The sequence below is a fragment of the Aotus nancymaae genome, unplaced genomic scaffold, assembly GCF_030222135.1.
Source record: "Aotus nancymaae isolate 86718 unplaced genomic scaffold, 86718_ANA_hifiasm-v0.15.2.pri h1tg000029l, whole genome shotgun sequence".
NCBI lineage: Eukaryota > Metazoa > Chordata > Mammalia > Primates > Aotidae > Aotus > Aotus nancymaae.
In genome coordinates, this window is record NW_026988442.1 from 52,117,316 (window position 1) to 52,142,224 (window position 24,909).

At 42.2% G+C, this 24,909-nt stretch overlaps 1 protein-coding gene across 6 annotated transcripts in view; it reads left to right on the forward strand.

Annotated features, from left to right (window-relative positions):
• The first annotated feature begins 2,050 nt into the window (after positions 1–2,050).
• ITGB6 (integrin subunit beta 6) overlaps positions 2,051–24,909 on the forward strand; it is a 136,961-nt gene continuing 114,102 nt past the window's right edge. For 5 of the 6 annotated variants that reach the window (XM_012454830.1, XM_064382686.1, XM_064382690.1 and 2 more), the window contains exon 1: positions 2,051–2,307. The gene's annotated coding sequence lies outside the window, so the exon portion shown is untranslated. Of the gene's footprint in view, positions 2,308–23,337; positions 23,430–24,909 lie in introns of all 6 variants that reach the window. The other variant, XM_064382687.1, reaches the window with a different exon arrangement.

Below are 24,909 nucleotides of genomic sequence, written 5' to 3' on the forward strand. Positions count from 1 at the left end.
TAGCAGTATCATCCTACTCGACTAACTTTTCAATTAATCAAAACTTTACCTTAATTAGCCCTGGAAAATAGGTTTTAGCAGTGGTTGTATCTTATTTTTCCATCCAGCTATCTATCTATAAGATCATAGGAATTCAGGCTAACACATTTGGCATTCAGTCAAATGGCAAAAGCCTGGATTTAGCCATTGTCACAAGGCGCAACATCAAAGGAATTCTGAAACATTGCTCCCCACATACAGCATGGCCCATGTCATTTGATCTTCAAGAATGCAGAGCAGTGGGCGATGAATGTTCATGGCAGGAGGGTCAATGTATACATTTCCATCAACAGGAGGAATGGTTGCAGGCCAAACTAGCAAAGGGTGGTGCACTGTTAGCATAGACAGCCATTTGCAGAGATGTCAGCATATTGTACAGAATTATAAATAGGGAGGGACATGCGATAAATAAAATTTCATTAATTTACAGAAATAAACCAAATCATCTAAAATAGGTAGCTCCGTGCATATTTGGTCTTCTAACCCATGGGAAGTACATTTATTGCCTTCATATGAAAGCCAACTTCAGTGACATCCCTTCGTGGTAATATTATGGCATACCACTTTGTAGTCCTAGCATGTCCTACAGCCCTCGTTATGGGGCACTTATGAGCAGAGCACCACATTCAGTACACAGTGGAGTTGCCCACCAAGAAAATAAAAGGCAGTTTGTGTTGAGACAACCCACTTAGAAACATGAATTTTACAGAGGGGAGAAATGATGTCTCTGTGGCAGAAATTAAGTCAGTTTTTGAATTTCAGGTGGAAGTGTTTCCTCACAGCTGAGTTCACTTACAAAGCAAAAGACCAAACCTGCACCTCAATTTCAGGAAATTCAAAGCCCCTTGAAAGCTCAGAAAATCATCAAAGGTTAGAAATGAAAGGTAGCTTATAAACCTTCTAATGCCCACCACACAACACACACACACATTTTTATAGATCAGGACACAGCCCAGAAAGGTTAGAACTTTTTCCAAGATCACACAGTGAGTAAACAAATGGTAGAGCCAGGATTCAAACCCAGGACTCTTGGCTCTCTCTGTTGTTCTTGCCTCAATGCTCTGCAAATACCAAAGGGCTTGCAAGCTGCGAACCTTAATGAGTACTGTTCATCAGACACTTGGGAAGGATTGTAACATGATGGAAAGGGCTTAAGAGTCAGACTGGAGTTTAAATCACGATTTGGTCACCTACTTATATGGCCTTGGACAAGTCATCCAATGTCTCTGAACCTCAGGGTCATTTATAGAGCAAACATCATGAATCCTACCCACAGTGTGGTGGTGAGAATCAAATGAAATAATGTACACTAAGTGCCAAGCAGGGGTCCTGGCACGCCATGGGAACTTGAGGAGGATCTATTATTACTATCACATTACTTCCTTGAAGGCATACTCAAAATCCTGAACTTTCAATCTCAGCCTGTAAAAGAGAGTATGGGTCGAAACTCTTCATCCTTTTGGACAAAGCCTGTGTGGATGTTTCTGTTCATGGCTGTGCTGTGCCAGAATAAATCTAATTCAATCTGGACCACTAAATGCTTGGCACCGCGTTTTACACTAATCTCATCAGTTGTTATTTTCAGTTTCTAGTTTACTCAAACAATCCATTTTTAGAGTTAGTGACCAAAGCTGCCAATAAAATAGACTTATCTTGAAAACACCAGGATCCTCCTGAAGGAATGTCAATATACACACACAGGAGACGGCAATGCTTTATAAGAGTTTAACCACTGGCTTACAGTTGGCCAGCTCAACTATAAACTCACTCAATACTATTTGGGGGTATAAATATCTATAAGTGCTTAATATCCCAGCCACACTGCCATCCACTAGGTTTCAATGTCCTTTATAGAATGAACTTGATCCTCCCATTTCACTTTTGGTCTCTCTCCAGAGAAGCTAATGTGCTGGCATAGTTCTGCCATTTGTCAGCCAAAGTCTGGTTACACATTTGCTCGTCAATCTAAACCTATCCTATTCTCATATGAGCACTTGGGGTTTCATGTAAATCAACCAGACGTTCTGTCATTCACCAGCAATATCTCTCCATAGTATTCTACACCCATGTGCCTTCATGAAATATTTCATTATGCCGGTGGAAGAAATATTCAAATGAATGTGCTTTTTCAGGGATGGTGACACCAGAATGTTTTAAATCTGTTCATTACCACAACAAGGATAAATGGCGTTTCTGCCAAAGACTTTTGATAACGGGTGCAGTAATGCATGCCAGCACTTTCTGAAATTAAAGTTTCTACCCTGAGAGGTAAGTAGGATAATGCATGGCTAACAAATGCAAATCCAAATTTCAGAACTGAGTGTTTCTTGTCAGTGTCACCGATCGTTTCCAACAGACGCTGCCTTAGGGAGTTTGTAATGTCGTTTCTACTCTTGACATTAACGTCCAGGTGAGCCTACCCCAAGGTTTGTAAAACGACAAATCCTTATTAACTTAGCATGCTTTATTGTGATTTTTCTTACGTTTGGATTCACACATGCTTTTAACAGCTGCATTTTAAAAATCTGCTATGGTTTAAGGACAATATTGTATAAAAGCCTTAGTTCATTATTCAGTAAAATATTTTAATAATCAGTTGATCAGTCTCTCATTAAGATTTTGAGATATTTGTTTCTGATTGTAGTAATTAATTGTTCAAGTTTTTTTAAAAAAAATCAGTGATGAGACTCTAGTCTTCACTAACTTTATCTTCAAGAGGCACGAAGGAAATGAAGAACTGGACATTTAAAACAAGAAAAGAAATATCAGTTCATATTTACATTGACATATGCATGACATTGGGCCAGTTAACTTCAGTATCTCTGGATTGTAAAATAGTGTTTTAGTGTAGAGCTAATACGTGAGAATTATGGAGAAAATTGACAGAAAAGGGTTTCCAATTCAGATTATCTATGAAGAGCATATTTTATTCTTACACGTGTCTGAAAATGCCTAGTATCATTGCTATTCACCATGAGAACTTAAGTATGACCACTAGTACTGTAAAGAAAAAATAATCCAATATCTGTGAAAGGTTTTTCACCCAATAATGTATCCTTTAAAATTAAAAAAAAATCACAGGAGAGCTATATTATATTGGCTCATAAAATGCCTAAAATGGACAGAATACAGATTCTGGTCAGAGAGTAATAATTTTCCTCTCCTATTTTAGATTCTGAACGGGCTCAAAATATCATACAGTTTTTTAATACAGGGTTTTGAATATAAAGTCACTTGGTCATAATACAAATATTGGTGTCTGCCTAAGGAAAATTTTTTGTCTTAGTGAAATGCAAAAAAAACGCCTTCCTCTTTTGAGTTCCCCTCTCCGTTCCCCATTCATTCCCATTGTAACCTTTTTCCTCTCTCTGACTTACTCCCTCTAGTGTTCCCTGGATGAAATACAATATCTAAAGTTCAGTTTACAAACAAAATCCTACTACTGCAATCTCTCAATGTCTTCCCTAGTTACCATACAGTAAAGCAAACTTAGCACCAGATGTTTGGCCTTGTGAGCTGTAGATGACAGCAAGAATTTTTAATCAGAGCGTCTCAAACTTAGTGTAATCTTGTATTCCAACTTCAGATCCTCAAAGGGGGCATTTATTTCTAATCTGATTGTTATGGTTAGGTTCCTTCTCTGCCTTTGAATCCTTGTATTGGAATTTACTTTGTTGTGATATACAGAAGGGGAAAAGATACTCTAATGAACTAAAGCATGCAAACAGGCATTTCTTTAACATGTTTCCCAGGGGTAGAACTTCTAAATTACCCAAGAGATTCAAGACGTTTTGACTTAAGAAAAAAGTGATTAATTTTTTTAATGACTTTACAAAACCATAAGCATATTCTCAGCCACAGAAGCTCTTAGTCCAACCAGAAGGAACAACCACTTGGGAGGTGTACTTCTTGTGGGCACTTTTCCTTTACAGAAAATAAACCTACCTCCAAAGCTGTCAGCTGTCATTGCTGCTACTTTGGAAATCAGCCACAGCCAAATGTAGTTATAAGAGCTAACTACAGGCCAGGGTCATCTGAGGATCCATCCAGCATGCTCACAGGCATGGCACCCCAACCCAGCCACAGGGCATGGGCCTGCCAATCCAACCAGCCTAGCCCAGATTGCTATTTTAGGTTGGAGTTCCCAAAAGAAGGCCCTTGACTGTCCTTCACGCTACTGGCGTTCAGCTTTGTACTTAGCCCATTCTAAACTATTATCTACTCTATGCCCTAACTGCTTCTCTCCTTTGAAATATTCTACCTCTTTGGGGTGCCCCATAGGAGGTTGATAGATGTGTCAAATTGCAATATTAAAATGATTCTTTTGTTTAACAACACAAAGCTCACCCATACATACAGCTCTGCTACATCAGGTTACTTCAACCAAGTACCTGAGCAGGAACTCTCAGGCTTATTTGTCTTCCTCCTTCACCTGGACCTGCTGTTGGTCCTTTCCTCTTTCATGTCCACTGGCATTATAATTCATCTACGTTTGCCTAGACTGCTACACTAACTTCCCAAGCAATCTTCCTCCTTCCAATTCACCAATGTTTTGCCATTGGTTATTTTTCAAAATGACAAATCAGAATGCATTTATCTTCGGTTTAAAATTCTTCACTGGCTCCCTATCATATGCAAGATAAATTTTAAGTTCCCTATCATCTTAGTCTGTTTTGTGCTGCTATAACAGAATATCACAGACTGAGTTATTTATAATGAGCAGAAATTTGTCAGCTTATAGTTCTGGAGGCTGGGAAATGCAAGATCAGGGCCAGCATCTTGTGAGGGCCTTTTGCTGCATCATCCCATGATGGAAGGTGGAAGAGCAAGACAGGGTGAGAGAGAGGCAAAAGGGAGCTGAACTTATCCTTTTATAATGAACCCACTCCCGTGATAATGGTGTTAATCCATTTTGAGGGTAGAGCCCTCATGGCCTGATCCCTACTAAAAGGTCCCATCTCTTAGTACTGTTACAATGGTGATTAACTTTCCAACACAAGAACTTTGGAGAACACAATTAAACACCTATAGCACCTCAACTGCTATTCAAGATTATTTGAGATCCAGAAACTTCTGCCCACTTTTCCAGCCTCATCTCTCATTATTCCCTCCATACCATCTTTCCTTCATCACAGCAATATACCCTATGCTTTGGGCAAACTAAGTATTTGTTGTTCCCTAAATGCATAGGGCTCTTTCGTGTCTCCAGATCTGCCTAGTGGAATATCCTCCTTTTCTTCAAGAATCTGGTTGAGCATCACTTTCTGATGACGTTTTCCCCGACTCCTCACTCAACTTATGCACATACATATGGTTAGTTCCTTCATCTATGGTGCTCCCTGGGCTAGGCCATTATGCATTCTTAGTTTTTGTATATATATCTCTCTCTCTACATGCGCACATACACACACACACACACACACACACACACAGTTTGAACCCTCCCATTAGGCTGTGGGGTTCTTAATGAAGGAAACCGATGTTGATTTTGTGTTCACAATATCGAGCCATACGTAAATCAAATCTATAAGTAAATATTGTTACAGTAATTAATAAAACTATAAACCTCATAAACAAATCAGCTAGTTGCATTCAAGAAAATATATTTGAATTCCATTCCTGCCTTTACTTAATGCCTTTCACTAAACAGAACTTGACTTACCAAGTTCCAAGCTGGGTTGTAGTCTAAGGCCTGATATCTGCACTTGAGGAAAACTGATGTTTCTGCCAAAAGATGAACTGGAAAACTCTGGGGACCAGGGAATTAGATTGGAGAAAAAGAGGCAGCAGCAAGGATGTGCTGGGGCTGGCTTGCTGCCCCATGAGAACAGTCCAAGTTTTGAAGACATAGGAAGCAAAAAGGCTGTTAAAATTGAGACCGACACCATTCATGGCTCATATATATACTATGCCTCTAGGCTATCTCTTCTCTATTTAATCTCTGTGCTCTCCACTCACCTATGCAATTCCCAATTTGGATGTAGGCTTAACCTGGTAAATTTGACTTCAAGATCAATAACCAGCACAGTTCCTACTTTTCTTTTCCTGGCTAGTAATTTTCACCACATACACTCCTCTCTCCTTTTTTATTTTTTTAATCAGAGGCATTCAAACAGTGAGAAGGCTGACCTGGAGATACAGGAGGAGGGAACTGGTATAGTACCCTTGCACAGAGTTTCTGTGATTTCACTAGCACTTTTCTTATGTAGTCATGTTATCATCCTTACCTGAGCATGGAGCAAATTGATATAGCCGTGGGCAGAATCTGGCCTTCAATTGGATTGACCAGCATAGCATGTTATTAGTACAAAACTCTGTGGGCTAGCAATTTGGGCTGGGCTTAGCTGGGCAGTTTTTCTGCAGGTCTCCTTTGGCGCAGATGGTTGGTCTAAGAGAAGCCTTACTCACACATCTGGTGGGTAACAGGATGTCTACTAGAGTGTGGGCCTCATTTCTCCTCTAAGTGGCCTTAGTTTAAGTTTATTTTCATGGTGATCCCATGGATCTGGAGCAGCAGGAGTCAGCCAGCCTCAGTGTGCAAGCACTTTTCAAGTGTCTACTTGTACTATGTTTACTAATATCCCAACAGTCAAAACAAGCCACATAGTCACACCCAGAATAGAGTGGAGAAAAATACTTTTTAAAAGTAAGAATGTCTTTATTTGTAGATGACATGACTGTCTACATCAAAAATCCTAATGAATCTATAACAGAACACATTGGAACTAATAACTCAGCTTAATAAGATCACAGTATACAAGATCAGTGTACAAAAGTCAAATGTAAGAAATTGATTTCTTCATGGGAGGGGTAGCAAAGAGGCAAGAATACAAGAAAGGGAGGCCTTTGTGGCCATGTTGCAATCTACCACAGAGGCCTTTTCAAGGTTATCTGTATGAGGCCTATGTCATTTGGAGTATTCCTCTGCTTTCTTTAGTAATGGATACTCATGAGTTAGTGCATTACTTTGCATGATTTTGACCAGACTGTAGGGAGGGTACCCATTCTGCCCTGGTGAGCCTGATGATGACATGGAGTAAGCTCTGCCTAGCAGCTGTGTGCAGTGAGCCCAGACTACCCCTGTGAGCACACCAAACAAATAAAAACAAACAAACACCCCAGCCTTCACTGAGGAGCCTCCCATCCACTTCAGAGAAATGGAAGGACAAGACAAAGCAAAAGATATCTAAGGGAGAGAAATGGCAACATACCCCTTGGCAAGCTCAGGGAAATAGAGTGTTTTAGAAGAATTTGGAGATATATTTCCAGGTCCCCATCCTCACTCAGCCCCAAAGCAAATGGCACTTAACAAGCAGCTGCTCCCTTCCAATAACCCGTAAGTTCTCTGACTGGATACAGTACCCATCACTTTCTTGTCCACTTTCAATTGTCTCTGAACACTGAAACCAGGTTTTGCTTGCCATTTGTCTTGGCACTAACTCTACTGTATAGAAAGATTAAGGAGGATATTTTTTTCTCTCAAAAATGTGAAAACTACAGATAGACCAACAAGGCTCCAATTTTGAGGAGAAAAGAATATTCCTGTGTGTTAAATATACGAGAAAAATGTGTATGTGTAAAAACAATGCACCTTAAAATGCTATTATGAAACAGCTTCATTCATTCATTCATTTATGTTGCCCACCTGCTCCCCTCAGATAGTCATCTGAGTTTTCCACTCTTGATGAATAAATACTTGTCCTATTTTCCAAGCTAAGTATTGAATAACTTGTAATGTTTTACTTCTGGCACCCTGTACTTTGTGCAAAATGAGGAGGGGGGAGTGTCAATAAATGTTTGATCGACTAATTGACAGCTTGGGTCAAGGTTCTGAAAGAGAATAAATACAAGGGAAAGGCATTCCCTTTTTCATATAGACTATTTTGCCTAAGCCAAATGGCCAATTCACAGCTAATCATTGCATCTTAACCAGGGACAGCTGGAGCTTACTGCTTGCCTCCTGCCTAGTCGTCTTTATTCCTCCTATAAAGGCAGAAAACAGAAGGGCTCTGCACACAGCAGTCACAGATGCTCATCAAAGACAAACCACTGACATGGAAACTGAACAAGAAAAGGCTTCCTGGTTCAAGGCTGGCTGTTGGGAGCCACGTTCAAACACGTACTAAGTAGCATAGTCAGCAGCCTTCTTCCTTCACTCTTTAGGGGCTGGGGTTGAGGAATAAGACTCCCTCAATTTTCCCACAAATAACCTATTTCAGTGAAATAAGAAAAGCAGAGTGGGGCAGTGATGCAGTCATTCATTCATATGCCAAGTTGTAGCCATGTTAGTATTTCATGCCAGTAATTCTGTCTAGCAGAAACTCATCCTGGCTTTTTTCCATTCCTTTTAGCAAGATTGCAGTTGTAAATCAGCAGGAGTGTCCTGGAGGCTGCTCCAGGTGGGTTGTCGGGAGCAGTCTGGAGGAAGAATCTTCAGAATAATTCAGGTTATGAGTCTAAGAGGGAAGGTCAATGCTGCTATTTAGAACCAGAGCACTACGCCAAATTTGGCTTTGGAAGGATGTGTTAAATGTCAGTCTTGGAATTTGAATTTAGAATATTTTAAAAACACAATCATTCAGACACTCACAAGATTTAGCCAGGGTTCTCATCTCTGACCTCTGAACATCCTCTAAATTTGGGAGGCCACTTTAATGATAATCCAATTTGTGTTAGTACTTTTTAACTCATAAGAACAATTTTATTTGCAGCTTTTAGAGGAAAACGGAGTGAGTGTCATTCTGATCTCAAGGGCGTTGTGGACAGAAATGATTTGCAGAGTCGGTGTGGGTCTTGGTTCCACCTGTTAATAACAGTGTAGCCTCAGACAAATACGTTGACCTCTCTGGGCCTTTTCTTTCTTTCTTTTATTATTGTTTTTTTTTTTTAAATTAAGACACAGAGTTGGATGAAGGTTGGGAGGAGGGAGAGGATCAGGAAAAATAACTATTAGTCACTAGGCTTAGTACCTGTGTGATGAAATAATAATCTGTACGGCAAACCCTCTTGATATGAGTTTATTTGTATAAAAAATCTGCACATGTATCCCTGAAGCTAAAATACAAGTTTGTTTGTTTTAAGGAAACAGTTATTCAGATAAGTGAATGCCAAAAAAAAAAAAAAAAAAGAAAAAGAAAAAAAAACTCTGTAAAGTTTAAGAAGATGGGATTAGAAACCACGGACAGGGAGATGAAAGGCCAAAATTAACTCAACAAGCAGCTGCAGAATCAGGGATAGAGCCCAGCTTCAGCGGGCTTGTTAACTGAATGCAGACATGTTTTCCTATTTCATCAGGCCCTTTGAGCTAAGGACTGGATGTAAGGCACAAACCAAGTAGAGCGTGGATGGTTGGATATATCCACTTCCCAGGGCCTTGATCTGTCTAAACTGCAACCTCTGCTGGATATACTAAATGCCTAGTAAGTTATAGACACAGGCAAGACTCAATAGGCGTTCTTCAATTCTTTCTTCTGTATGAGAAAGCAACTTGTACAGAGATCTATGGCCCTGTTGTTTGGAAACAATCCGTAGAGATGGCGGGGGCTGTAGGCTTTACTGCAGCTCCCTCCCGAAAGCTCTCTCCTGGAGCTCTAGTCCTGTATCCTCAGCATACTTGCCTCTTCCTTGGGTGCCTAAGAATGCTTCCCACTCAGTAGAGTCACTGTTGAGTTACACCAAGGAAAACCCCTTGGCCTTTGACTGCCGTGATTTCCACTGCACGTCTCTAAAGACCTCCCGTTCCCTGTGGACTGAAAGAGAAACAATATGCACCCTGGGGACAAAAACCAACCCCTCCCATAAAAGCACCATCCTTGCCCAGTCTGGGACAAGGCCTTTCCCATAGAAGCCACTGGGAAAGAAAGTAACACCTCAAGTAATAGTTAACTCTGATCACCCCATTTGCTTTAATTATTAACACCTGGCAATCAAAGGCAACAATAATACTCTCCCTAGGCACTTGAGAAAAAAAAAAAAAAGACCTGCCCATACCCTGGCCTTTATAAGAATTTTGAGCAGTCATGTTGGACAGGAACATGCAGTCTTCACACAGACCAGCAAGCACTCCGAAGTGTAAGGACTGATTCTTCCAATCTCCTAATATTTCTTGAATTGGCACAGTTCTAGATGCTGGGGATACATTAGTGAACAAAACAGACAAGAATCCCTGTTCTTGTGGAGCTTATGCTCCCGTGGAAGGTGGAGAAGGCAAAGATTTAACAATAAACATAATAAATAAGGAAAGTATAAGGTGTGTTCAGAGGTAAGAGAGAAAAATATAGCAGGGCAAAGAGGAAGGAGGATGCTGGGGGAGAGGGTTCGATTTTACATGGAGTGGTCAAAGTCACCTCATTGAGAATGTAATATTTAAACAAAGTTTTAAAGGAAGAAAAAAAGTGAGGCAAGTAAAAATCTGGAAAAAGGTGCTACATCCAGACAAAATCACCAGTGCCAAGGCCCTGAGGTGGGTGCATGCTTGGAGTGTTGATGGAATATCAAGGAAGCTGATGTGCCTGGAACAGAGTGAATTGAGGCGAAGAGAAGGAAATAAAGTCATAGGGGAAACAGCAGCCAGATAGGCAGGACCTTCCAGGCTGATGAACAACGTCTATTCTCCTTTAAAGAGTTGGGGTCCACTGGAAGGTTTGAAGCAGAGTGAAACAGTCTGACATAAGGCTTAATAAGATGCCACTCTGGCTTCTGTATGGTGGGTTTTATTATAGGCTCAGATAAGACCACAGGGTTAGGCAATTTGCTTTGAAAACAACCACCCACTTCCCCTGATTTTCCTGGAGGATGTTTGGAGTTGTTGGTCTGCCAGGCTAATGCATCCCTTACTGAGCCGAGTGCTGCTCTGGCCTCCATCATGACTCCCTGTACCCTAGAAGCAAATCCCATCATGCCTCACCCTGGCATCACATGGAAACAGGGAAGGGGAAGCATCTCCTCTTTCCTTCTGTCTGCAGACTTCCTAATCATTCAGACTCCACCCAGCAAGAGCCATTAGAGCTAATTAACAACCTTCCTTTCAGTAGGTATGTCTTCACTATGATTAATTCTGGGTCAGAGACAGAACGTTTGTTCCATTATGGTTCTTTTTAAAAATTATTATTATTCAAGCTTCTAATACTAGCATGAACTGCGGGTGAATTTCTGAAGTCATGTTACTTAGCTGTCACAACTCGTAATAGAAAAATTCAATTTATAAAGAATTAGGAGAGGCAGGAGAGGCATGCTCTTCGGTCTAGAACAAAGGAGATCAATCCTGACACAATGGCAGTATGACATTCGTGGACTTTGAAGATTCCAGGCTTCCTCTTCATTAATTAGAGAGAATCAAGAGTTCTGGTGGTTAATTTTTTTTTTTGCAGAAATTGTGCTTTGCAAAAGCAGATGTCAACTCACTCCAGCCGCCTCCAGCTGCAGCTCTGCATGATAATTAAACTGTGTGTCAGTCCTAAGCTCCATCTAGGTTGACAAATCAACACTCAGATGGCCATTGCCACCTACCACCTGTCAGGTTTAGGTGGGGGCCATGGGACTTCCTGGCACAAAGATCCTGGGTTTAGGGTAAGGGGTCAAGTGGGCAACATTGATGTGAATGGACTGTCCTGGAAAGGTTGGTGCATTTAAAAGCCTCAGCAAAAAAACGGCAGATCAAAGTTGCCTCTAATCTGCCCTCGTGAGTTGTGTGCTTGGTGGGGTTCAGAGTTTTTCCTGTCAGGGTCAGTTGGTCCTCTTGTGTTGTTGTTGTTACTGTGCTAAGTAATCCATTATCTTTTTAAAAAACCTCTGTTTTTAATTTTTAGATTACAAAAGCAATATATATTCTTTGTAGCAAAATTACACAATGTAGAAGTGTATAAAGTAAACAAGTAAACAATGAGGGTTCCTCTGTGCCCGGTTCCAATCCCCCCATCCTGAAGGAGGCTCTAGGAGATTGGAGGCTTTCCCTCTTCCTGGGCAGCCAGTTGCAGTCTTCGAATACTTTTTTGACCAGCCAGATTCTCACTCTTAATGTGACATATTAACATCCCTGCTGCTTTTTCTGTATCAATGAGACTCTCTACTGTCCTCAACTGCTCTGCTTCCACAAGAGTTAGCGGCAGATTTAACATAAAGCAGACCCGGTTTTGGAGTCTAGTTAATGGATTTGACCGCATGGACTGGCCTAAGAATGCAGGGACACTGGTATTTATTTGCATGATCCTAATGTTTCTATGCAGGAGACAAGGGAGGAATCCAACGCCACCACCACCAACATGCTTTTAGCAATGCATCTGCAACTAAATATGTAGAGCCCAATCTTTACTTTGACAACAGATATTGTTGGAAAGATAGTAGAAGAAAATGAGCATATTACAGCTATCAGAGCTGTTGAAGTCAACAGATGCCTGCAGTCTGCTCACAACCACTAGTGGGAGGGAAACAAGATGCAAGGCTACCCTTCCAGAAATAGAAATGTTGCTGAATTTAGCCCTGGGCCTCATTTACCATAGGTAAGGCAGCAGACAGAACTGCATCATTAACCTGCCCTCCCAGGCATCAATTTCTTGGGGGATTTGTCTGGACGATTTCAGTCAGGGCCCGGCGTGTCTGATTGGCATTCAGGAGAAGCTGCAGGCAGCAGGAATGAAAGTGGTTGCCTTACAGGTCTTTCTCCAAATACCCAGATTGCCTTGGGTGTTTTGACATTTGCTGGCATGAAGACCCTTTGGCTATTTCACAGTCCATTTATTTAAAGACGGTATTTTAAACTCTCTCCCCAGAGCAGCTAGGTTGTAACATTAGCCTGGCTGACATCAGACCCTCTCTCGGGTTACCAAGGTCATTCTGACTACTTCAAGGTTACCAGACTCTAAATAACAGTGGGCAAGTTTTACTCACATCTTGATTATAGTATTTATTCCATCAGTGTGTACTTACCTGTTTACTGGACCGTCTCCTTCACTAGAGAGTCATCTCCTTGAGGGCAGTGAATGTGTTTTAAGTATTTTGGTGCTGTCAGCACCTAGCTGGAATTGGGGTACAGATGTTAGGCCAGCTGTTTTTCTGGACTTCCTTTTTTTTTTTTTTTCTTTTTGAGACACAGTTTCACTCTTGTTGCCCAGGTTGGAGTACAATGGCGTGATCTCAGCTCACTGCACCCTCCACCACCCAGGTTCAAGTGATTATCCTGCTTCAGCCTCCCAAGTAGCTGGGATTACAGGCATGCACCACCACGCCTGGCTAATTTGGTGTTTTTAATAGAGACAGGGTTTCTTGATGTGATGTTAGTTTTATGTGTTGACTTGGCCAGGTTCTAGTACCCTGTTATTTAATCAAACCCTAATCTAGGTATTTCTGTGAAGGTGCTTTGTAGATGTCATTATTATCTACAATTAGTTGACTTTTAATAAAGGAAATCACTCTTGATAACAAGTGGGCTTTATTCAACAATTCAATCAGTTGAAGGCCTTAAAAGCAAAAACTGAGGTTTCCCAGAGAAGAAAGAATTCTGACTCCACTGTAGTAGTCACTTCTCCCGGAGTTTCCAGGCTGCCAGCCCACCCTGCAGATTTTGGATTTGCCCTTACAATTGTGTGAGCCAATACATTAAAGTAAGTATCTCTCTATCTCTATCCCTATGTATCTATCTAATCTTATTGATGCTGTTTTTGTCTGGAGAAACCTGACATGATATATACATAAATCCATGTAAAATACACCATTCATTCCATTGATTCAACACAGATTTTTTGACTGCCTACCACGTGCTCCACATTGTGCTAAGTGTTAGGAGTAATGGTAGAAAGCAGCAGTCCCTGATCTCAAAGAGTGGTTTGATTTACGGCAAGTCCAGGGCAGTGCTGGAAGTTTCCTAAAGAAACAAAACCAGCCCAGAATCTACAGGGACTAGACTCAGACAATGAGTCACCTCCAGCTGCCCTGGCCTCGGTCAGGGACAGCCCAGACAGGCATTGAGCCAAGAGGAATAAAACACATTTGCCCAGGCATCCAGAGCACCCAGGCTTCATGACTCCAAAAAGAAAAGAAACAAAGCATGGAGGGAGAGAGAGAGTGGAGGGAGAGAGAGAGTCAGGATGGTTTTTCTCCCTCTAGGCAACCTTAAGCTTGAGAAAGCTTTCTTCCCCGCAAATACCTAAGAATTCCCCTTCCTAGTGTGATGGAATGAACTCACCTCACTTCCTTTCCAGGAAGTCCAAGAGGTTCTCGTCAACGCAAAAGCTTCAGGGAAGGCCGGGCCTTGGGCCAGTCATCACACCTTACGCACTTTGACCTGGAAGAGTGGCTGGTCGGGGAGCAGGAAGAGACTTTTCTCTCCAGGTTCTCTAACTGTGTCACCTTTTAAATTGGCATTTAAAGGGAAAATGTTGTCCCGATGTTCGTAAGCCCCAGTTGAAAAGAAATAAGAGAAAAGTAGTGTGAAAAAAAGACTAACCAAATGATTCAAAGAAAAGGTAGAGGTTTGTTAGCCTTTCTTATAAGCTAGGTGGTATAGGCCCCACTGGCTCCAGGAAGGCTGTCACCATGGCTTTCTTCCTGAGCAAGGACCTGACGATCCCTTTCCTCCTCACCCAAAGGGGAAGTAGCATGAAGAGAATGCAAGGCTCAAATTAGGCACCACTGCCTGTGTGAGCAGCTCAAGGTTTGGGCAGAACTGGGTGAGCCCATATAGCATTATTTGTGAATGGGAAAAAAATGTCACCTTCCTCCAAGACGCTTGACTCCCATCTGCATAAAATAGTCTTAATCAATATGCTCACCTATGGTGAGTATAGTTGAAATATCGCCCCCTAGCGTTTTGCAAGGCGTAAGCATTCTGGGTGGTCCTGGAACCATTTGGATTTCCTCCCTGAAGCTGCAGGATCATGCCCTTGCAGTTTCCTCTATTTCAGGGAGCTGGTGTCTTTGGCAGTTTGTCCGGTGATCTGTCACCAAGATGATTCTAACCCTGCAAAACTTTCTCAGACTTCTCAGTGACCACCTTTCCCAGGTGCACATTACAGCTCCACCTTTGTGACAGCCCTGAGCAGATCCTACTGCAAAGTCCATCATAGCCTCACTCTCTTCCTCATCTGCCTCACCATTTCCCCACCCACCCACCCACCCACTCACAGATTTGGGCTGAATTTGCATAAGTCAGGTGTAATATCTGTTTACAGGACTCTTGTTCTTGACTATGAGCTACTCAAGACCAAGGGCTGGGTCTTCTCTCTATATCCTCTGTGGCTCCAGTAGTACCCACCATCTAATCAATATTAGTAAGTATTTAGCTTAATGAGAGTCAGGCAATTTTACAACCAACATTTGAATGCATGACCAAAAAAAATGATTCTGCTGAAGTCCTGACTTCCAGTGGCCACCTAGGTGATCTGAGGTAGATAAAAATGATCTCATAATTGTAACAGCTTACATTTTACAGCACTTCACAGTTTACAGAGTCTATACATATATATTTCATTTACTCTTTAAAACCACTCTGTGAATTATCATTAATATATAAATTATACAGTGGGAAAACCCAAGGCTCAAAGAGAGCACTTAAGGAGGTAGTGGGACAGCAGTTCACACCAGCCCACTGACTTCAGAGCCCCGGATGCTTCTCTCTCTGCCACAGTACTTTCAAGACCAGCAAGACTGCTCTGGACTGAGCCCAGTTTCGCTAAGAGGCAACTCCAGGCTCAGATCTCTCTCCAAAGGAGACCTAATCCCCCTGGATTTCCTTTAGTGATGCATCAGCCCAGTGTGAAGCCCAGCTTGGTGACCTGTAGGCCAGCTGACCCTGTTTCTCTCCCCCTTTAGGGGCTCCTCTGGGGGATGCCCACATCTGGGAGGGTCATGCCCCAGGACACTCTCACACTCCACCATCTGCCCATGGGTTTCTGCTGAAGATAAAGATCCAGACATACTCTCCTCTCAGCCTTAACTTGATCAGCCTGGACTGTGCCACTATTATCCTTCCGAGAGAGAAAGAAAAAAGGCATTCGTTTTGCCTTCGTCCTACTCTCCCATTATGTTGCATTTTTGTGTAGTTTGGGGTGGAGGAAGATGCACATTGCAGCTTCAAGAAAGATTCAACTCGGTGTTAGGTGGGCCCCTTTCTCGGAGGGCAGCAGATGTTCCAGTCATCAAGCCCGCCCCTCTTTCCCGTGGAGTCTGATAATCGACAATTCTCACCTGTATTGGCTGAGAGACCATTTTAGTCTTTTATTCCTGGCCTCATAGGCTTGTTAGTGAAAGGAAAGAAAAGCTACCTTGATGTATGTGTGCCCTTGGCTTAATGCTGCCTTTTCTCTCCAGACATGTTTTCTGTGCTTACAAGCAGTCCCCGGGAGAGGCCTTTCCCTCAGCCCTTCCTCCAGGCTTCTCAAAGGAATTGCTGCAAACGAGCCACCGCCATATGGAAACCCTAACAAGTGATCAGACAGCACTAATGGGTCCCAGTAGCACTTTTGAGCCCTTTCACAAATGGAAAAGCAACAGGGAAGTAAGCCCCTAACTGGATGACTTGAGATATAGATTCGAATTCCTGCTTCACAAGGTTACTGAGAACTTTAACAGAGTGAGTACAAAATAAGTATTAGTTTCCTGCCCTTAGAAAAGTTCCATATAAATCTCAGCTACAGAGAGATCCATGGGGCATGCATTACCAGAGTGGGGTGACTAAGACAAGCCCCTCAAAGATAAACCCCTGGGCTTGAGACCCTCATCTGCTACTTAATAGCTATGTGAATTTAGCAGGACTTAACCAATCTGTGTCTCTGTGGATTGAGTGAATTCTAGAGTGGTACCAGCTTTGTAAGGAGAATCTACTAATGCTGACTGTTGTTACACTGTGTTTTATGCTATTGACTATTATCCATCTCTCTATATATGCATGAACTGTGGTGCTATCAGCAGGTTATTCCACACTTTATTTTGCAAATATTCTTTTACACCTATGTCATCTAGGAAAATATAGTACCATTCTGTTCTGCAAATTTGTAATTTTTCAAAGTATTAGGAAGTACTCCAGATGGGAAAAATTGTTCAGTAGTTAAAGAAATATGTGATTCTTTGGCTTGATGATGCTCAACAGGTATTTTTACTGCAGAACTTGACAGAACATTCAATATCCTGATTCCACTCCAGAAAGAAGGCTTTCCCTCCACAGACCCATTCCCAGAATTGGTGTCATCAGGATACACTTTGGGAAGTGCTGGTAATAAATAATGTGGATCCAAGTCAATGAGACTTTCTGGCTTGGTGAGGAAAGTATGCCCCATTGAAGGTGGGGCACACAAAAGGACCTCTCGGTGCTGTGGGGCAGGTCCAACAACAGAAGCATGAGGAAAAGCCAGGCTGGGAAGAACTTGGCGGCATTTGCCTGGGAAGGACAAAAGCTACATTGCTGCGAGTTAATGACACCCAAAGGTAAATCAGACTGTAGCTCAGTACGACTAAAAAAGTAAAAGTAGGGAGGTCAAGGAACGTGGTGTCAGCTACCATTCAATCCTTTCTTCCTTCTAGCTCTGAAATCAACTTTTATTGAGCACATATGATACCGCAGCACTGTCCTAGGAACAGAGTGCCCTGCAAGCCCAGGGTTCCAGTGCACTCACAAATGGAGCCAGGTGGACTGAGGGCAGGACTCTAGGGAAAGACCAGAGAATAAAGAGCTCTAGACTCCAGGAAGGGAAACATGCTTCAGGCACAGGACTTGGGAAAATTCCAAAAAGGATTTTTTATTTTAACTGAGTCTTGTTATGTCAGGCAGTAGGTGACAGGAAGGGCATTCAAGTATTAGGAATCCCTTGAGCAGAAGTGAGACAATACTGGCGGTGGTTGGTGACAGATGAGGAGTGAATTTGGTTAGCGCAGGTGGGGGAAGGAGCAGGGACAGCCATGGGTTAGGGCTGGACAGTCTTGTTCCGACGAGGCTAGAGAGCCTTGACAGCCCCCTGCCTCCACTCATCTTCATCCATTCATTTATTTATAAATATTTAATGAGTACCTGCTACGCACCAGGCATTACACTAAATGCTTGGGGATAGAACAATGACAAAATGGATAAAGTCATTTTCCTCATAGAGCTTATAATTCTGGTATAGAGATAAACCATAAACAATAAACAAAGCTATACTACAACATCAAGTAGCAATAGGTGCTATAAAGCGATACGGCAGGGTTGGAAAATAGACAGTGCATGGGGCGCCATTTCTGATGGGGTGGCCAGGGCTGGCTAAAAGGAGATGACACTTGATTAGGAACCTGAATGAATTCCTGAATGAAATGAGGGGTCAGCCAATCACACATGCAGACGAGCTCTGGAGAGTCAGTGCTGAAGTCCAAGGCAGTGCCTACTTGGAGGGTGCTGGAATGAGGTCTGCGTGGCCAGCGTGGGCAGTGTGAGGAGAAGACAGGAGGGAAGGAGTTCAAGAGGCCACAGGGTACCTAATGGGCCACTGTAAGGATTGTGGATTTTATTCTAGTGTAATAGCAGCTTGGGCTTTATCTCATTGGCCAAGGGGTGTTGAGGGTTTCAGAGCCTGAGAGTGATGGAGTAATGTGATTCGAGCTGTTGTTTTAGGGCAGTGACTTACCAGCTTTGGAGGCAAAAAAAAAAAAATTCACATAGAGGCATCATACTTGATTCTAATAGAAAGGGATGCTCTGGCCGAAGTGGAGATGGAGTCTAGAGTCCCAGCCACTCACCTCCTCTTGCCTTCCCTAGAGACCCCAGGGAGCCTCAGAACTCTTGGCATTAGGGAGGTGGCTGGGGCCGCTGTGTAGCGTGGCTGAAAGCCACAGACACTGGAGGTGGGACCAGAGCTCAAGGTTTTTCTGGTAACCCGGAGGAGAGATGCTGAGGGTTTAGGGTGGGTGAAGGGTGTAGGAATGGAGCGGAGGAGACAGAGCAAATTCAGTTGGTTCTGCTTAGCTCTCTCAGCTAATGTGTGCCAATGCTGTGCATGACCAGAAAGAAATAAACATGCTCCATGCCAAAGAACTGACTATCTTTGAGATTTTAGGATGATGGTTTTATCTGGGTGAGTGATCTGCATGGAGATGAGGAAAGCTGAAGGGGAATTTGGATTTGATGGGAGAACAGTATCAGACAGTTGGACGGGATACATTTCTTCCCTCTCTCCACATAGGACCCATATGAAATATGGCCCTTCAGGCTTCTTGGCCTCTTATCTTCCCCTCACTCCACCACCTCCTTGGCCTCCTCCACGTTCCTTGCCTACGCTGGGCACACTTCTGTTTCAGGTCCTCTCCACCTCTGTTTCTTCTGCCTTGAAAGCTTCACTCAGATGCCCATGTGGTGGATCCCTCACTGCCTTCAGGTCTTTGCTCGAACGTCCCGCCTCAGTGAGGGCTTTCAAACCCATTCTACCTCCTTCAAAGTTCCTATTTCCCTTCCTAGTTTGTTTTTTTTTCTCCTTAGCACATTGCACTATCTCAAGTCCTATATATTTTGCTTTTTATCTGTCTCCTCCTTTCAAGATTTAAGCCCTTTGAGAGCAGGGACTCCTGCCTGTTTCACGTCTGCCATACTTGCAACCATGCTTAGCAGAGGGATTCCATAGAGCCCTCTGTAATGACCGAAGGATTTTTCCTTTATGAGAAATTGTCATAGGGTCTGGGGCCAGTTAAATAATTTATTATTATAGATGATTTGTGTTGTCTATAAATATATTTGTTTTAGTAACAAAGCACATATGTTGTGCGCTGTGTGGTGATCTGAATATAATTATTTTATACCTTGATCTATTAAAAATACACAAACATATGCTAAGCATGGGATATGTTAGTCCCCATGAGACGTAAGACTGCTTCTGACCATATTTCTCCAGAAGCTCCCAATGCCTCCCATGTCAGGGACTGGGGTGCAGTGATAAATGAATGTGGTACAACATTGAATACTAGTTGGCCCATGCTATTTCTTAAAGCAATTCTATGATTCATAACCTGCATTTATAGTTCATTCCAGGATTGTCACTGTACTTACCAATAGTCTTCAACTGACATGTCGTATTCCTAAAACATTTATTTATTTATTTATTTATTTATTTATTTTTTTATTATGAGTTTCACTCTTGTTTCCCAGGCTGGAGTGCAATGGCACGATCTCGGCTCACCGCAACCTCCCCCTCCCAGGTTCAAGCGATTCTCCTGCCTCAGCCTTCAGAGTAGCTGGGATTACAGGCATGTGCCACCACACCCAGCTAATTTTGTATTTTTAGTAGAGATGGGGTTTCTCCATGTTGGTCAGGCTGGTCTCGAACTCCTAACCTCAGGTGATCCGCCCGCCTCGGCCTCCCAAAGTACTGGGATTACAGGCGTGAGCCACTGTGCCCAGCCCTAAAACATATTTTTACTTCAACTGTTTGAACATATTATCTTACAGAACTTGCATAATAAATAGGGAGAGTTTCCAGGCTGGGCCACAAAAATGCTTTGAAGAATAATGCAATTGGTAACCATAAATTTAAGATGTACACTGTAGAAAAGAATACTGTTAGATTATTGACATCAAACAACAAAATATAAATTGAACTCAAAAATGTGTTTTTATGTAACTTGGATGGCCATACTTGAAAGAATCTTTGGATTCTTCCAGGTGACCTCATATTTGGTGTCCCATCCTACACCAGCACCCTTGTCCCCCATTCTTGACTTGTTAGGTCTTCTCTTTGTCATTTCCCTTCCCTTTTGCCAGGTACAGACTTTGTCATCTATCCCTGCCTTGTCTCTCTGAGAGCTGAGGCCTCTCCCACCTCTTTCTTGAACACTATGGCCATTGCAAAATATTCTCTCATGTTATTTGTTTTTACTTAAAAATAGAGAAAGGAGGTCATAGGAAGAGAGCATGTCAAGACTGCCTGTTTGGCTGCTCCTGGTTGGAAGGATGTGCTCTCTCATTTGGATTCCAATGGAGAGAGAAAAAGCTTTCCCATGTCATTCAAGAATATCAGAAATTGTGGCCTTTTTTTTTTTTTTTTTTACATAAAGTCTCACGCTGTCACTCAGGCTGGAGTGCAGTGGTGCAATCTGGGCTCACTGCAACCTCTTCCTCCTGTGTTCAAGTGATTCTCCTGCCTCAGCCTCCCTAGTAGCTGGGATTACAGGCACATGCCACCATGCCTGGCTAATTTTTATATTTTTAGATGAGACAGGGGTTTTGCCACGTTGTCAAGGCTGGTCTCAAATTCCTGACCTCAGGTGATCCCCCGGCCTCAGCCTCCCAAAGTGCTGGGATTACAGGCATGCACCACTGTACCTGGTTTGTTGTTGTTTTTTGTTTTTTATTTGATTTTTTTGAATGTAATGCTATAAATAATCCTTATGATTTAGATCTACAGGTATTATAGAATCAATATGAACATGAAGGTATATATCAGTAGGTCTATTTTTTGCCCACAGAATATCTAAGGAAATGTAAGAATCTATTTTGTAGTAATGGAGTTCAGTTCTGTTTGGGAATGTGAACTACAGATTTCTTAGATCCTAATTGCTTTACATAAAAAAAAAAAAAATGGGGATGGGGAGACACTTTGCTCATGTCATCTCAGTGGGTCACACAGTCAGTCTCCCTTGCTGAACTTTCTTATCTTTCAAATGTGAATAATAATCCCTGCTTTTTCAATCTTATTAGACAGCTGACAAGGACAGAAAGCATAATATAAAGAGACTTCATAAAGTTAGTGGAAAAATGGAATTAAAAGATTATAATGGAAAATATAAACTTCATTTTCAACATAAGCTTCTGGCTCACACCTGTAATCTCAGCACTTTGAGAGGCTAAAGCAGGCAGATCACTTGAGCCCAGAAATTTGAGACCAGTCTGGGCAACATGGCAAAACCCTGTCTCTACAAAAAATAAAAATAAAATAGCTGGGCATGGTGGTGTGTGCCTGTAGTCCCAGCCACTTGGGAGGGAGGCTAAGGTGGGAGAATCACTGGAGCCTGAGAGGCAGAGGTTACAGTGAGTGGAGATCATGCCGCTGCACTCCAATGGGGTGACAGAGTGAGACCCTGCTTCAAAAAACAAAACAAACAAAAAACATAAGTTCCATCAAGTTCGAGACACTTTTATAAGTGATGATACCAGCCATTTAATTCATCCCTAAGGAATTGAGGGTCCTGGGAACCTAACCATGCCAGTGCAGTCATTTTTGCATTATTAACTGAAGAAAAATAAGTGCCCTTTTATAATTATTTTTTAAATTAGGAAACAAAAAGAAGTCAGGATGGACACCTAATGATTTCCTACTGAAACTCTCACAACATTACCCTTGTTTTATGAGAGGAATGAGCAGAAGCATTGTCATAATGGAGAGGGACTCTTTGGTGAGGCTTTCCTGAGCATTTTTCTACTAAAGCTTTGGTTAACTTTCTCAGAACACTCTCATAATAAGCAGACCTTATCGTCCTTTGTCCCTCCAGAAACTCAACAAGCAAAATGCCTTGAGCATCCCAAAAACTGTTGCCATGGTCTTTGCTTTTGACTGCTCTGCTCGTGCTTTGACTGGATCACATCTGTCTCTTGGTAGCCATTGCTTTGACTGTGTCTTGTCTTCAGGATCGTATCGGTAAACCAGTGTTTCATCTCCTGTTACATTCTTAGGAGAAATGCTTCTGGATCTTGATCCCATTTGTTTAAAAATCTCATTGAAAGCTCTCCTCTTGTCTGCAGCTGATCTGGGTACAACAGTTTTGGTGCCCATCAGTGGAAAGTTGGTTCGACTTTAATTTTTCAGTCAGAAATGTGTAAGCTGAACCAGTTGAGATGTCTATGGTGTTGGCTATTTATGCTGTTAATCATTACTCCTCTTCGATTAGGGCATGAACAAGACTTTTTCCTCACAAATTGATGTGGATGGTCTGCTGCCATGGGCTTTTTCTTCAACGTTGTCTCAACCCTTCTTAAAATGAGTTATCCATTTGTAAACTGCTGATTTCTTTGGTGCATTGTTCCCATAAACTTCTCATAAAGCGTCAGTGATTTCACCATTCTTCTACCTAAGTTTCACCAAAAATTTCACGTTTGTTCTTGCTTCAATTTTAGCAGAATTCTTGATGCTCTGATATGCACTCTCTTTGAATTTATATCTCACCCTTCTTCTTCTTCTTCTTTTTTTGAGACAGACTCTTGCTCTGTCACCCAGGCTGGAGTGCAGTGCTGTGATGCTGGCTGACTGCAACCTTTGCCTCTCAGGTTCAGGTGATCCTCCCACCTCAGCCTCCCAAGTAGCCGGGACTAGAGGCACACACCACCATGCCCCACTAATTTTTATATTTTTTTTGTAGAGACAAGGTTTCTTCATGTTGCCCAGGCTGGTCTTGGACTCCTGAGCTCAAGTGAGCCACCTGCCTCGCCTCCCAAAGTTCTAGGATTACAGGTACGAGTCTCCTTGCCTGGCATATGTCTTATTCTTAGTGCCTTAAACTAGATCATCTTCAGGTATGTTGTAACAAGTTAGTATGAGTTTATTTTGGTGCAAAAAAATTTTGAAATCCATGTGTAGTTTTTTTTTCATAATATGCACTTTCTATGAACCTTTGAAGATCCTTCATAGAAAAGAAATTGTTTCTAAGACTTAAAAACCCTAGAAGCCATGATATTACAAATTAGCAAAAAGCTAATTCTGGCTATCTCTGCGATGTTCTCATAAGCTAGAAAGCTCAGTACTCTTACATCACCTGGGAAAGTCCCAAAGTTTACACAGGAAGGGTTGAAATCACTTAAAGTCTGATATTTGTTTTGGAACCATTATCAATAACATAAGTAAGTAGCTTAAGTGTTAAGAGCTCTAAAGGTGTATTTGCAAAAGGCGAGGTTAGAATGAACAAATGCTGTGTTGAGAGAATGCTAAATTTTATACCTGCATTTTTTTCTGCTGACTGGGTTAGACCATTTGCACTTCAGAATTGGGAAGAGGACAGACACATTCAGAGCATGACACAGACAGAAATCTTCCTATGTCAACTGCAGATTAAGGAAACTTTCTCCCTCTGGGCCTGACTCAGGTGTCTAGAATGTACACCTGCTCATAAATAACAAGAGTATTCAGCAGTGCTGTGATTTTCTCTGCCTGGGTTATTTAGGGATTTCAGCTCACTCTGTAAATGATTAGTGTATGTCCTTGTAGAGTAAGTTCTATGATGTGTGAGATAAATTCATGAAGAACATTATCCATTTGTACTATCCCCCTAAGCAGCCAGAGACCAGTGTGGACACAGCATCTTTTGCTCTAGGATTTACCCACCTGACAGAGTGTTTCCACTCACCCAGGGCCTTTCTCAGAGGCAAACCATGGGACAGACAGAAGACATTGCCTGTTGTTTTTGTTGTTGTCGTCTTGCCAAATCAATAGCTGCCTACTGACTATTGTTTTAAAGACTGAGGACTCAATGACTTTGAAGTCATGAAGAGCAGGAGTCTGGCATTTTTTTTAACTTTTATTCTTTTTGAGACAGAGTCTCGCTCTGCCACTCAGGCTGGAGTGCACTGTAGCTCACGGCAACCTCTGCCTCCCAGATTCATGTGATTCTCCTGCCTCAGCCTCCTCAATAGGTGGGATTACAGGCACATACCATCAAGCCCAGCTAATTTTTGTATTTTTAGTAGAGATGGGGTTTCACTGTGTTGGCCAGGATGGTCTCGAACTCCTAACCTTGTGATTTGCCCACCTCGGTCTCCCAAAGTGCTGGGATTACAGGTGTGAGCCACCGTGCCCAGCCAACTCTGGCATTCCTGGCCTGAGGGAGTGATAGTGTGATTGAGAGTGAGCCATTTGTCTGCTGTGGGCCATAGTATCTCATCTATAACAAAGCAGGACTCGTCCAGCTCTACAAATGTCAAGAGCAAAAGCTGATATT